This window comes from Beta vulgaris, chromosome 7, assembly GCF_026745355.1.
Source record: "Beta vulgaris subsp. vulgaris cultivar EL10 chromosome 7, EL10.2, whole genome shotgun sequence".
Taxonomy (NCBI): Eukaryota; Viridiplantae; Streptophyta; class Magnoliopsida; order Caryophyllales; family Amaranthaceae; genus Beta; species Beta vulgaris.
This window is the reverse complement of record NC_079208.1, coordinates 35,238,115-35,253,584: the sequence shown is the minus strand read 5'-3', so window position 1 is coordinate 35,253,584 and position 15,470 is coordinate 35,238,115. Positions and strand designations below refer to the sequence as shown.

At 41.6% G+C, this 15,470-nt stretch overlaps 1 non-coding gene across 1 annotated transcript; it reads right to left on the bottom strand.

Annotated features, from left to right (window-relative positions):
- Nucleotides 1-10,291: 10,291 nt before the first annotated feature.
- LOC125492147 (small nucleolar RNA R71) lies at nt 10,292-10,398 on the bottom strand. The gene has a single exon (XR_007268592.1). It is a non-coding gene; the product is annotated as a small nucleolar RNA R71 (small nucleolar RNA).
- Nucleotides 10,399-15,470: the final 5,072 nt, after the last annotated feature.

Sequence of the window (15,470 nt, the reverse complement as noted above, 5' to 3'; positions counted from 1 at the left end):
CGACATGTAAGTATGACAGCAAGACAAACCCGGAGGATCACATCTCGGCGTACGAAGGACACATGCTGTTGTACACTGATACCGACTCGGTATTGTGTAAGGTTTTTCCTTCTACGTTGTCCGGACTAGGCCATACATGGTTCAAAAGCATACCACCGACAACTATTTTTGATTTCCGCCAGCTCACTTCCACGTTTATTACACACTTCGTCAGCAACAAGCGTAGGGAGAAAATTACTTGCGACCTGATGTTCATCAAGCAGGGAGAATCAGAAAGCCTGAGGGATTGCATATGACGCTTTGAATTCAGAAGCTGTCACTATCCCTAGTCTGTAGCAAAGCAGTCTTAGCTCTGATGATGAGGTTAAGAGAAGGGAATGCCTTATAGAAGTTCTGGGAAAGGCAAATGACTTTATCTGCAGAGAGGAATTTGATAAGGCAGCAGCTGCCAAACGGTTGAAAGGATATGGAAAGGAGAAAGATAATGACAAGTACCCAAAGGATAAGAAGCCGAATAATTCTGGAGGAAAAGAAGAAAATAATTCGATAAAGAAGGGTCAGGATGGGCGATCTGACCGTTATCGCAATTATACACCTTTGAAAATGTCTAGGGCGGAGATCTACGAACTCCACAAGAAACACGACAAGTGGCAAAGGCCCAAGAAGATGTTCTACAAAGGTCGGGACAAGTCAAAGTGGTGCGATTGCCACGGGGATTACGGTCATATCACAAACGACTGTAAAGATTTAAAAAGACGGCATCGAAAACTTGGTACAAAGAGGCTACTTCAAGAAGTACCAAGCAAGAACGGGTCGAAAGTCCCCACCCAGAGAGGATGAAGACGACAATTAAAATTGGTAAAAGAGCGGATCACTGAGATTAATGTTATCTCAGGAGGAGTGGCGACGGGGGAAGCATACATGGTGCCAAGGCTAGCCTGAAGGAGGTCAGGCACCAAGTAAACTACAACAATACAGGACAATGGCCAGCGTCCCCGAGCATGCTGTCGGTGGCATTCACGTCAAAGGACGTTAAGGCTACCATTTATCCTCATGATGATCCCTTGGTAGTATCTTTACAGATTTCAACAGCGATGGTTCATCGCATACTGGTGGATGGTGGTAGCTCCGCGAACATTCTCTATATGGACACATTTGAGAAAAAGGGTCTGGGGGTATCATGTCTGAAACCGGTCTCGTATCCTGTGATCGGGTTTACGGGGGAATCTGTTGTCCCGAAGGGACCTGGTGGTGGAATTTAATGTACTCGACGTCCCAGCTGCATATCACGCCATCATTGGGCGACCGTTAATCCACGAGGCACAGGCGGTGGTGTCCACCTACCATTTGACGATGATTTATACGTCAAACACAGGAAAACCGGAGAAAATAAAGGGGAATCAAGAGTCAGCCAGAGCATGTTACGTGACAGCTCTAAAGAATTCCAATCATAAGCGACCAGCAGAGACACCACCACAGAGAGAAAAAGGTGTCGGACTGAGAAGAAAGACAGGAAAGATCTTCAATGGAGAACTTCGAGGGCAGGCCGGCAGACCTGCCGAGACCTAGCCTAGAGGGCGAGACAGAAGAAATCAGCTTGGAGATGGATAGACCAGAGAGAACGGTAAAGATTGGGGTCGACCTGGCAGATGACGTCAAGCTCAACTTGATAAGCCTCCTACGCAACTAAGCTGACATCTTTTCCTTCTGAGCAGATGAAATGCCGGGAATTGACCCAGCATTCATGGTCCACCGTCTGAACGTCAATGAGGACGTAAGGCCGGTAAAACAAAAGAAAACAAAATTTTCTTCGGAAAAGAACGCTGCTATCAAGGAAGAGGTTGATAAGCTACTAGCGGCCAATTTTATCGAGCCATGCGACTACCCGGAATGGCTGGCAAACGTGGTAATGGTCAAGAAGGCTAACGGGTCTTGGCGAATGTGCGTAGATTTCACCGACCTCAAGAAAGCATGCCCCAAAGACTGCTCCCCATTACCCAAAATTGACCAGCTGGTAGACTCCACTAGCGGTCATGCTTTGCTCAACTTCATGGATGCCTTCTCTGGGTACCACCAAATTAGCTTGCTAGAATCTGACAGGAGCAAGGCGACATTCATCACCAATGCAGGGGTTTATGCTTACAATGGTATGTCGTTCGGTTTAAAGAATGCCAGCGCTACTTACCAGAAGCTGGTGGATAAGATCTTTGAGCACCAGAAAGGCCGGAATGGGGAAGTATACGTAGATGATAGCATTGTGAAAAGCCTTACTGAGGAGTCCCATGTCGTCAACCTGGACGATACTTTTCCGGCCCTCTGCAAGCACCATATGAAGCTCAATCCCAAGAAGTGTCTATTTGGGGTTCGATCCGGCAAGTTCCTCGGCCTCATCATTAGTGAGAGGGGGATAGACGTAGACACTGATAAGGTCAAGGCAATTAGAGAGCTTCCGGAACGAAAGGGTATCCGGGATATACAGAAGCTGACAGGGAGAATGGCGGCCCTGACCGGATTTGTCTCCAAGTCCGCAGAGAAAGCCCTACCGTTCTTCAAGGTCAGGCGACAAATCAAGAAGTTTGAATGGGGGGACGAACAAAAGCAAGTTTTCGAAGAAGTCAAGGAGCACTTCAAAAGGCTGCCGACCATCACCCAACCGGAGTTAGGGGATAACCTACAATTATACGTCTCGGTATCTGAGAAGAGGGTGGGTGTTGTGTTATTGGTGGAGAAGCTGGGGCAGCAAAGCCCCATCTATTTCGTCAGTTACATCCTGGTTGGGGCAGAACAGAGGTATGATCGAGTCGAGAAAATGGTGTATACCGTGCTCATAGCGGCGCGAAAGCTAATGCCATATTTCGACTCTCACACCATCCAGGTGCTCACCAATCAGCCCTTGGAGAAGGCTCTTCACAAGCTGGATACAACCGGCAGGCTACTCAAACAGGCAATAGCGTTGTCGGAATTCGACATTGAGTATCGACCTCGCACGACTACTGAGGCCCAAGCATTGGCGGACTTCATTGTCGAAACGACGTACGAAGACACATCTAAACTAGGCGGTACTTGGCAGATAGCAGTTGACAGCTTTGCGGCCCAAATAGGCGTCGAGACCGAGGTAGTAATGACGTCTTCAGAAGGGGAAATGTTTAAGTGCACCGTTTATTTCGACTTTAAAGCGTCCAACAACGAGGCAGAATATCAAGCAGCCCTGCCCGGTATCAGCTTGAGTATAGCGGCGGGAGCTAGTAGAATATTCACTTTAACGGACTACCAACTAGTATCCAGCCAGATAGAAGGCACGTACGAAGCCAGAGAACCCGTCATGCAAAAGTACTTGAGTAGGGTCAAACACATAACCGACAGGATTACAGAGCTTCGAAGTAAAGCTGGTACCAAGGACAGAGAATATGGTGGCCGATGCCCTGCCCATGTTGTCTAGTTGAGCACAAGTAACATGAAGCGCAGCGTGATGATAGAAATACTACCAGAAAGAAGCATTGATGCTGCCCCCACCGACGATAAACACAATCAGTTAGGGGAAGGAGTGGTATGATGATATAACGACCTATAAACTGACGGATAGTTTACCAGAAGACAAGACAGCGATCAAGAAGCTTCGCAGGCAGTCCATGTATAGTACTGCATTTTCTAAGGGCAGCTATACATAAAGGGTCTCTCTCTTCCACTCCTAAGATGCGTAACGGCCCATGAGGCCACAAAAATTATCAAAGAGATACATGAGGGAGTGTGCGAAAACCATATTGGCAAAAAAACCTTGGCACTAAAAGCACTCAGAGCGGGATTCTACTAGCCCACAATGTTGGCAAATGCACAGGCCAACGTGAAAAAGTGTGACAAGTGGTAAAGGTTTGCCGAGTGATTCACTAGCCGGTAAATAATCTACAATCGATCCTTAAGCAAATCTCTTTTTGCCTAATGGGGGATGGATATTATAAGGCCATTCACACCGGCATCTGGGGAGGAAATTCCTGATTGTGGGTATTGACTACTTCACAAAATGGATTGAGGTGAAACCGACTGCGAAGATAATGACCAAACAGGTAAAGAAGTTCATCTGGCAGAATTTGATCACACGGTTAGGGATTCCCATGGGAATTTTCATGGACCATGGCGTCCAGTTTGATTGCGGCTCCATCAAGACCTTCTTGAGCCCATACGGTATCAAGTTCGCATACTCGTCAGTATGCCACCTTCAAAGTAACGACCAAGCAGAGGCAGCCAATAAGCAGATCTTGACTGCACTAAAAAAAGAAATTGGGCGATTTGAAAGGTGCTTGGAAAGATATGGTTCCAGCAATGTTGTGGTCAACAGGACCACTGAGAAGGAAGCTACAGGAGAAATGCCTTTCAAGTTAGCATTCGGGGCAGAAGAACTATTGCAGGTCGAAGTCGGACTACCCAACTGGCGGATCTTGAACTACGACCCTGAGCTGAACAACAAGTTACACAGAGAAGACCTTGACCTCCTACCGGACGTAAGGCTCAGTGCAAAACTCAGGTCAGTAGCGTATAAAGACCGGATCAGTAAAGCTTACAATAAGCGAGTGCGAAGCTGACCGATAGAGAAGGGAGACCTAATACTCAGAAGCATGACGGCTACCAGCAAAGCACATGCAAACGATAAGCTCACAGCCAATTAGGAAGGACCTTACTGAATAAAGGAGGAAATCTTTCTGGAGCATACCGGCTAGAAGACATATTAAGCAAGTTGTTGAAAAGCAGCTGGAACGCCAGCGTCCTAAAGAAGTACTACGTCTAGTAGTGATAGGAACTATCTAGTTAGCTATAAGGAATTATTGCCAGTAAGTTTTATTTATTTACCAAATGGGCATTGTTGCCAGTAGTTGCATTATCTAATTTTTTTAGGCAATAATTCTGGATGCACCAGGAAGAGTCGGGTTATTTAATAAACTACGCGGATCTATCGTTAATTGAAACTTTCCTTTAGAAAATCAAGGGCCTTGGCAGTCAATGACCTTCTAGGATCTGTCGTCCAAGGATAACCTTCTAAAGAAAAATGAGTTCCCTTACGGTCAACGACCTAAGCGGATCTGCCGTCAGGAGCAACATAGCAAGGCAAGTAATTAGCCAATCAATGACCTTAGCGGATCTACCGGATTAATTCATAATGCAAGGAAATACTCAGTATGGCAGGAATTAGTCATACGTATGAAACAAGTATCTAGCCGGTAAATGACCTACGCGGATTTGTCGGGCTAAGGATATACTTTAATAATTGCTAAATGTAAATGAGCAACGAAGCCATAAATATAACAAAAATTGAACCGACACGAGAGTTTTCTAAATAGAAGAAAGATGTATATATTGATGAATATTTGATTAGCTCCTAGGAAACTAAAAGCAATACTAGCCCCAAGCAGCCTGGCTCAGATAAAAGGAAGACGAAAATAAAGGAAGACCTACTCCTTTGGCACTTCGTTCCGCCATCCTAACGGTGTTAATTGGGCCAAACAGATATTCCAGGCCTAGAAGATCTTAACGATAATCGGGTCCAAGGGAAAGCGGAGTCCGAAGTCTAGGATATCTGCGTATATCGAAACATGTCCCAGAGGAAAATCCATTACTCGGCTGCTAGCGGCCGGTAACATTGATTCATAGTCCTCAGGGAAGGCAAAGTATACCGGCCCCTTAATACAAAATATATTCACTCTGCATATTTCTACCCAATCAGCAGCATCGACCTGTAGAGAGGCCGCACTACCGGCCTAATTGGACGACATGTATAGGTCGGCTAAAGCATCCTCCTCATCCTCTTCAGGATTGACCTCTGGGGTTCTTCAACCTCCTCAGCTTCTATAGTGGCCGACTCCCCAACAGACATAAGGGCTCGTAACACACTATCTACCTCGTCCGAATCTACGGACGACACCTTTTTCTCTACCCTAGACGCCCTTGCTACTGCCGCACCCTCTTCTACCGCTCATGATGGCCTAGAAGACGAGGGTTCATTGGGGGGAGGAGTAGTGGGGAACGTTCAGCGAGCCACACCATGGTCCCATATTGGTCGTAAACAGGCACCCTTATGGTGTTCCCAAGTGTCGTTATAGCCGTAAGAGGGGAGGCATGTACTGCCGGCTCCTTATTGATCTAATCGAAAGTACTACAATAATGATTACTCTTGGTCCTATATTCTCTAGGGGTGTCCACTACCGGCGAATTTAAAGAGGCTACATGACTAGAAGATATGATATCGAAATTCAAGTCACTATCGGTCATAGATGAAGGACTTCCCGAGTTGTTTTATGAATCATAATTGGAAGACATGTTTATAATTTAGAACAGTATGAAAGATAGGAGAAGATTTGTGGAAAATACATGCAAAGGGTTGAAGGAATGTGAACTTGTAAACGAACGTTGATTCCAGTCGGTAGGAAAATCCAAGAATTATTCGCGGTAGGAATGATGGCAGTTTAGAGAGAGAAAAGATTGCAATCTCAGAATGCAAGTGATGTGAAAATGAGCAGCAGGAGGCATCCATAGCCTATTTATAAGAAAAATTCACGGCTTGGATCTGGCGACTCTTCGTCTTCATGTATTTGATCATGCCACGTGGTGTGAGGAATTTACATAAATGTGAAGCAGTTACTAGTAAATCTCTGACACCATTTCGTGAGAACCAAGGTAACAATTGGTAATCCCGCAAATCCCCAACGGATATATTCGTGACGGTTTATCCTTCATTAAGCAGGATACGCCTGTACCAGGCCTATCGGCTTGGGGGCTAGTTGTATGGGGGCTGACTAAGTTTCATACTGGTTCTCAGGAACCGCTAGCGACCGTCATGGTCACTACATTTGTTACTGTGCCATTGACTACGTCATGCCAGTTTTATCAGGATACCTTGACGGTACTCCTAGCCTGGGCTATTTTCACATGGGTCCGGGCCTGATCCAGCTACTATCTAATCTGCCTATGGGGCTAAGGATATGTATTGGAATAGGATAAAATTGTATCCAACCAATAGGAGCAGAGTCCTATATTAGCAAGGACATTGTCGGCTCCTATAAATACCTCATTGATCTAAGTCATAAGGTACATTGACATATATTATTATACTCTATTTGAGATATACCGGTTATTACCCATTACTGACATAGGCATCGGAGGGGTGTTCCTCGGATCAATCCTTGAGGTTAGTTTATGTACTATGTTTTGCGGGACACCAAACCGGCTCATACATACGAAGGATACCGGTTCACTCCCCAACATTTATTCCATACCAGAACAATTCTAATTTTATAAACAATTGTTTTGTGTGCAATTTGCCCCGGTACAAATCTAAAATATTTTTCTATACATTTTTTTCATCCTTACCGTATCATCTAAAGGCTTTAAAATTTTAACATTAAGTTATACTATAGTAAATGCCTTTGGATGATGAATTAAAAGAAGTTTAAACAATTATTAATAAGGCATTGTATAGCTTATAGTTGTTTTAAACTTTTTAGATGCTTGAGACAAATGTATGGTAAATTAAGAGTAACGTGCAAAAACTGAATATAATACACGGTCAAATGTCAATGTAAATTAGTGATCCAACTTTTAATTAATTTTTGTCCAACAAATATTACCAAGCTTTGTGATCACCTCGATATCCCTTTTCCCAATTTCACAAGCAAAATTTTTCAACAGCAACTTTGTACTTAAATAACCAATATAAACAAATAATTAGAAAAAGACAATCATACAACAATGGGTATAGACTATATATTAGCGTGTGAAAAGATAAAGTCTTTTATACTCGAAAAGCACAACAGAGACCAAGATAACAGGGTAGACGCATTTATATAGTGATAACCTATACTTTGACCATTCTAGAAAAAATTAAGAGTAGACAATTATACTTTAATTCTTTTGGTTAAGAGAAAGTAAAATTGACATCGATACAAAGACAAAAAATAATACTCCATTCTCAAAAAAATAAGTATATTCTATAAATGATAGTAATTGTATAATATTGAGTGGTCCTCATACACTTCAATTGTTTGTAAATAAAATGGTGATATATTAATTTGAAAAAAAAATTGCTAAATAAAGTTATAGGTTATTTAGATTTGTGTTTGAAAAACTATGAGAAACAAGAATGAAGATGAAATGAGAAGAGCCAAATAATTCAGTCTATGACTCATCATTGTTAGAGGTCAATCGTGTTATCTAATTTAGTGCATAGAAGAGTAGATTTTTTTTTAGTGGTAGTGACTTAATTAAACATTGTTTAAACAAACGACTAATGTAGTTAGACATTGTTCAGGTACATAGTTTATGTAGCTATATAGTTAAAAATGTAATAATCTAAACAGTGGCTTTTTTCCTCATGAAAAATCGATAAGAAATGACCCATCACTGATAGATGTTTCGAGTGAGAGTTAGCGTGTATACAACATACTAATTCTATCAATACCCCGATCTTTAGTTATGCTTTCTTAACTTAAACTCCCAACAATCATTGTGTCACTCCAAATAATCTATTAAATAAAACTCCCAACAATAGATATAGTAGAGTGTATTGATAAGTGCGTTTCTAATGCACTTTATTACCTCGTTTTGGTTTGATTTGATCCTCTTTATTCCCTTTTCTTCCCTCTTTCATCCTTGTTTCCCTTTATATTTCTTTCACTTGATCATTGTTGATCATAGTAACATTTTGCTAGATTTTCGGCCAATTTTGACTGGATCTCTAGTACATTTTCTTTCACCGTGTTTTTCCGTGCTTTGATTGCATGTATGACCTCTTCTGAGGTTGAGAGTTGGGAAATATGGCATAACGAATGAGTTGGAGAAGTTGAGCGAGGATTGATGTGCTCTCGCACCACTTCCTAGGCGCCCGCACAACTTGGTGTGCCCGCACGCCTAAGTGGTGCACGCGCACTAATGGGAATTTGGTGTGCCTGATATGAGGTGCACCCGCAACACCTTGGTGTGCCCACGCTAGCTATAAAGTGCGCCCGCACCATTTGGCGCTTGATGCTAGATTTGAGGCAGAAGGAATGGTGTGTTTGCACCATTCGAATCCGCAAAAGAAAAAAACTCGAGGCAACTTAAAAACAATAATATTATTTTAGTTTTTTTTAGGCGTTATTATTCTAGACTAGAGACATCATTCGGGTTCATATTTGAGAGAAAAACATTGAGTTTGTTGCTAGACTTGAGATTCCTAGATGAAATTTTGTGATTCCTATAACATCAAAGGTACTTTTCATATAATTTAATTTCAAAGTTTCAGTTTTTATTCCCTTTTTTCATTATTGTTCTTAGTCTTCCTTATTATTAGATCTCCTTTATAATAGTTTTATAATTGTTATTGTTATTAGATTAATTATCTCTTAATCATGTTTAGCCCTAGATTAGTCATAGAGTTCATATTTAATTGCTTAGAATCCATGATTAGTGAGTAGTTTCTTATTTAGGGTTAGGGTGAAAGTATGAATTAGGGTTTATTCATATTGTTAATGTGCTTGTGATGTTCTAAAGATGTAAATGCATTGATCTTCGTGTTTTGAAGCCTTAGGATAGATATTAATCACATTTATACTTTGGTATTTGGAATTCAAATGTTCTTAAATCGAATTTTGAAATCTTTAATGATCCCCAATAATCAACTTAATTTCTAGGCCAAGATATTGGGTAGAAATCAAGGGAATCCTTTATTAGGGATTTTTCGAATTCATTAGACCACTTAATCAATTGATTAAATACCATTTGAGAGAGGATTTAGTTGATTGATTAAGCGATCATTCTCGAGGACCATTCGAGAGAGGACTCGAGTATTTTAGAGGAAAACTTAATCTTGCATATCCCTCTATTTTGTTTCACAATTGCATTAATGATCGTTGCTCCACTTTAATCCATACTAGTAAACTTAACTCTAGTATCTTCCTATTTTATATTTTATCTCGTGTTTTATTTGATATTAGCTAGTCTTAGTTGTTACCATATCATTTTAAAACCCCCTAAAACCCTTCAATTAGGTAATCTAGACTCGAAAGACATTAACTAATCCCATTTTCTCTGTGGATCGACCCTTGACTTGTCTTTACTACATTCTTAGTAAGTGATTGTTTAGGTCTTATAAATATTGTTTGAAAAGCGATTTTTGGTGCCTTAACAATACACTAAAAACCTCTTATCAAAATGGCGCCATTGCCGGGGAGATTGTTCTTTTAATTGAAGTTTGCTTTAGTTTAGCTTTGCTTAGTTGAATTTTCTTTTATTTTCTTTTTTAGTGTGGTTTCCAGAGTGGAAGACGGCAGACATAAGGAGGAAGATCTCCTCATTTGAGCAAGTGAATGATGAGACACTTACGGAAACTTGGGTGTGATTCAAGGAGATGATGCGTTCATTCCCTCACCATGAGTTCAACAAAAATCTCCTCATGCGATTTTTCTATGATGGCCTTGATCCTATATCACGTGCCAACCTTGATGTTGGAGCGGGAGCTCAACTTTCTAAGATTCCGCAAGGTCAACTTAAGTCCACTATTAGGGAAGTAATTAAGAACTATTCATGGGGTGGACGACGAAGAAGTGCTAAACCTAAGAAGAGTTGGATGTTTGAATTAGATCCCACGGATCAAATTCAAGCTAAGATGGATGAACTTAGCAAGAACCTCTCTAAGATCAACCTCGCATCATCTAATCCTTCACAGGTAAATTCTTTTTCTTGTGATATTTGTGGTCGTACTAACCATAATACTTCTGATTGTCGAGGTACCTATTCGGAGCATGTCGTGGTGATAAAGAACCAAGGGTATAGAAGCAATCAACAAGGGGGTTGGAAATAACCTCAACAAAACTACACCAAAGGTTTCAACCAACCTAAACAAGGATGGAATCAACTTCAACAAGGGTACAACAAAGCTCGACCCCAAGGGTATGTTTAAGGGTATAACCAAAACTATAATTAAGGTGGTTCATCCTAACAAGGGTCTAATGTTTACAAAGTCGCACATCAAAGAGCCAATACCCAAAAACCTCCCTCTAACCCCCCATTCCCAAAACATAATCCAGAACCCACTCCATCTCTCGATCCAACCTCTCTCCAAATTCTCCAACAACTCCAATCCATGAGCCAAATTCTTCAAAACCATGTGCAAAGGTTTCAAGAGCTACAATCCCATAACAAAATGCTTGAAACCCTAATTGCCCAAGTAGTCGGGAAAAACCCCTCTACTCCCACGAATCAACTTTCGGGCCAACCCATCCCTAACCCCAACCTCCATCAACCCAAAGCCATCCATTTGTGGTCGGGAACAAGTTATGAGGGTCCCAAGATGCCTAATGAGGAGTTAGAGAAGGAAGAAGAAGTTAAGGTTGTTGAGAAAGAAGATGAAGTTAAGGAAGGTGAGAAAGAAGAGAATGTGGAAAGAGAAGAGCCACAAGTCCAAGTTGGTGATAAAAATCCATTGCCATCACCTCCACCAATTAAGACCTTTGTGCCTCCGGTCCCTTATCCTCAATGATTGATAGAGAGAAAATTGAGTGACAAGTTCACTAAATTCCTCAATGTGATGAAGAGCCTTTAAATCAACATTCCATTCCTTGAGGCTATGTCTGAAATGCCGGCCTATGCTATGTTTTTGAAGGAGATCCTCTCCAACAAACAGAAGCTTGAAGATGAGCTTATCGTCTCGCCCTACCAAGTAAGTGCTCTTGTGCAACGTGTTATGCCCAAGAAGCAAAGAGACCCCGAGAGTTTCACCTTGCCGATGAAGATAGGTGATCTAGAGTCTAAGGGTGCATTGGCCGACTTAGGAGCGAGTGTGAGTTTGATGCCATTGTCTATTGCTAAGCACCTTAACTTTCCTCTTCATCCGACGTGGAAAATGATTCAATTGGCGGACCACGCTGTGAGAGTCCCCCATGGTGGGTTGGAGAAGGTACCAATTCAAGTTGGGCATGTGTTTGTGCCCTGTGATTTTGTAGTGATGGATATTGAGGAAGATCCGGAGACTCCTCTTATTCTGGGAAGAGAGGATCTAAAGACATTGGGCGTCGTGATAAATTGCAAAAATGATACAATCATCGTTGAGGTAGCTAATGAGCGCGTTGTATTAGAATTTTTAAACACTTTGAAGAGGCCTATGATAGAGATAATTTACCGGGTAAATCTAGGGGAGAATGAGATAGAGGATGCTGCAAATGTGGTTTACACTGGGGATGAGTTGTATGCTTCTCTTACCGAATCCCCGAGCTTGTACATGGAAGAGGTGAAAGAATTCACCATGCTTCTTAACACTACCATTGAGGAGACTCAAGATGAAGCATTTGAGATTCTAGCTACATTCATTCACAAAGAGGAGTGTCTGAAGCCTCCTCCCAAGGTAGAGTACAAACCCCTTCCCTCTTCTCTTAAATATGTTTTTCTTGACGATACATGTACTTATCACGTTATTGTCAATTTGAGTCTTGATGACATCTCTATATCAAAATTTTATTCAGATACTACAAAAATATGAAGATGTCATTGGATACTTAATTGATGACCTTAAGGGGATAAGCCCTTCTCTTGCTATGCATCGTATACATCTCATCGATAGTAATGCCTCATCCATAGAGCATCAGAGAAGGCTCAATCCTAACCTCAAAGAGGTTGTGAAAAAAGAGATCATGGAATTGCGTGACACAGGAATCATATACGCTATCTCCAATAGAAAGTGTTTAGCCCAATTCACGTGGTTCCTAAAAAATGAGGCATGACTATTGTTGAGAATGAGAAAGGAGAAATTATTTCCACTAGAATTGTTACCAGGTGGAGGGTTTGTATTGATTATAGGAAGTTAAACAAATTCACCCGCAAGGACCATTTCCCTCTCCCCTTCATTGACCAAATGTTGGAGAGGCTTGCTCGTCATTCACAATTTTTCTTTCTCTACGATTATTCCAGATTCTTTCAAATCCCTTTTCATCTAGATGACCAGGATAAACCACCTTTACTTGTCCGTATGGAACATTCGCATATCGAAGGATGCCCTTTGGTCTATGTAATGCCCCATCTACTTTCCAAAGGTGTTTGACGACAATCTTCTCTAACATGCTAGAGGATTATATTGAGGTGTTCATGGACGATTTTAGTGTGTGTGGTTCGTTTTTGACAAATGTCTAGTTAATCTTGAATGTGTACTGAAAAGGTGTCAAGAGATGAATCTTGTCCTGAATTAGGAGAAGTGTCACTTTATGGTCGAGGAAGACATTGTTCTTGGGGATAAAGTGTCAAAGAAGGGCATTGAAGTGGATCCGTCAAAGGTTTTGGTTATTGAGAAGCTTCCGCCACTGAACTCGGTGATGAAAGTTCATGCTTTCCTTGGACATGCGGGTTTTTACCGGCGTTTCATCAAGGATTTTTCTCAAATAGCCAAACAATTGACGAATATACTTCAAAAGGATGTAGATTTTGAGTTTGATGAGTCTTGTATTAAGGGTTTTGAAACTTTGAAAAAGGCCCTCACTTCTGCCCCCATTGTGCAAGCTCCGAATTGGAGCTTGCCTTTTGAACTAATGTGTGATGCTAGTGATTTTGCAGTGGGCGTTGTTCTTGGAAAATGCAAGGAAGGAAGGCTACATGTGATAGCCTATGCAAGTAGGACCATGGCTGATGCTCAACAAGAATTATGCAACTAAGGAGAAGGAGATGTTGGCCTTAGTCTTTGTTTTTTCAATTCCGATCTTACTTGACCTACAATAAGGTTGTTGTGTATACGGATCATTCTGCAGTTCGTTACTTGATGAGTAAGAAAGATGCAAAGCCTTGACTCATTAGGTGGGTGTTGCTTGTTCAAGAGTTTGACTTTGAGATGAAGGAGAAAAAGGGGACAGAAAATGTGGTAGCTAATCATCTTTATCGCCTCCCTCTTTATGAGAAGGTCTTAGATCCTGACGATACCCCTATTGAAGAAGATTTGAGAGAAGTAGCATTTTTCAACATTCTGAATAATGAGATTCCATGGTTCGCGGACTATGCGAACTATTTGGCTTGTGGGATTGAACCTCATGGTTTAAATTCTCAACAATGGAAGCGATTTTTCAAAGAAGCTTCGAGGTTCTATTGGGATGACCCTATCTTGTTTAAGAAGTGCGCCGATGGGGTGTTTAGAAGATGTGTGCCCAATCATGAGATAACCTCGGTGTTGAATCATTACCACGCCTTGGCATGTGGAAGGCACGGTGGAGCGAGCAAGACTATTTCTAAGGAGCTCCAATGTGGTATCTTTTGGCCTTCACTAAAAAAATGACGCTCGTGAGTTTGTTTTGAGCTATGATAAATGTCAAAGGAGCGGTGGCATTACGAAAAGACATGAGATGCCTTAACAAAACATTCTCGAGGTTGCGTTATTTGATGTTTGGAGAGTTAACTTCATGGGTTCATTTATCCCTTCTTTTAGCAATATGTACATCCTTGTTGCGCTTGACTACGTAAATAAATGGGTTGAAGCCGTTGCTTCCCCCACCAATGACCACAAGGTTGTGACCAAGCTCCTTAAGAAGATCATCATCCCATGGTTTGGAGTGCCCCGAGTATTGATAAGTGATGGCAGTTCACACTTTGCCAAGAACCAACTAGAAGCACTTTTAAATAAGTACGGGGTAAATCACAAAGTCGGTCTTCCTTATCATCCCCAAACCCAAGGCCAAGTTGAAGCCTCCAATTGAGAAGTAAAGAATGTTCCGAATAGAGTGGTAAATAAGACAATAAAGGATTGGTCGTTGAAGCTTGATGATGCTCTTCGCAGGGCTTTCAAGACGCCGATAGGAATCACTCCTTACCGCCTCGTGTATGGCAACGCATGCCATTTGCTGGTTGAACTCGAGCATAAAGCTTGGTGGGCAATCAAAGAGCTCAACATGGATCTTCATTTGGCGGGAGATGCTCGAAAAGAAAAACTAATTGAGCTTGAGGAACTCCGGTTTGATGCATATGTGAGCTCGACATTGTACAAGGAGCAAACAAAGAAATGGCACGATCACCAAATTCAACAACGAGAATTCCAGATTGGAGACAAAGTCTTCTTGTTTAACTCAAGGCTAAAATTCTTTCCCGGAAAATTAAAGTCCAAGTGGTCGGGGCCTTTTCAAGTGTTGAAGACTACACCTTATGGAACTTCTGAGATTTTGGGGGAGAATGGTCCATTTTTGGTGAACGGTCAAAGATTGAAATTTTACCACGGTAATCACGACATTGGTTATGTTGGTTGTTTGATCGTTGGCTCACCCGTGCGCATCTGTTAAAGAACGTATTCTTTTAGTCAAGATAATGACTTAAAACAAGCGCTACACAGGAGGCAACCCCGTTCCTCTTCTTCTTTTCTTTTATTCTATTTTTAGTTTTTAGTTTGATTTTTGCTTTACCAGCTTTCCGTGAGCGCTAAATTGAGCTCAAGAGAAATTTGATTTATATGAAAAGTTGAGTTATACAAAAACGAAATTACTGGGCAG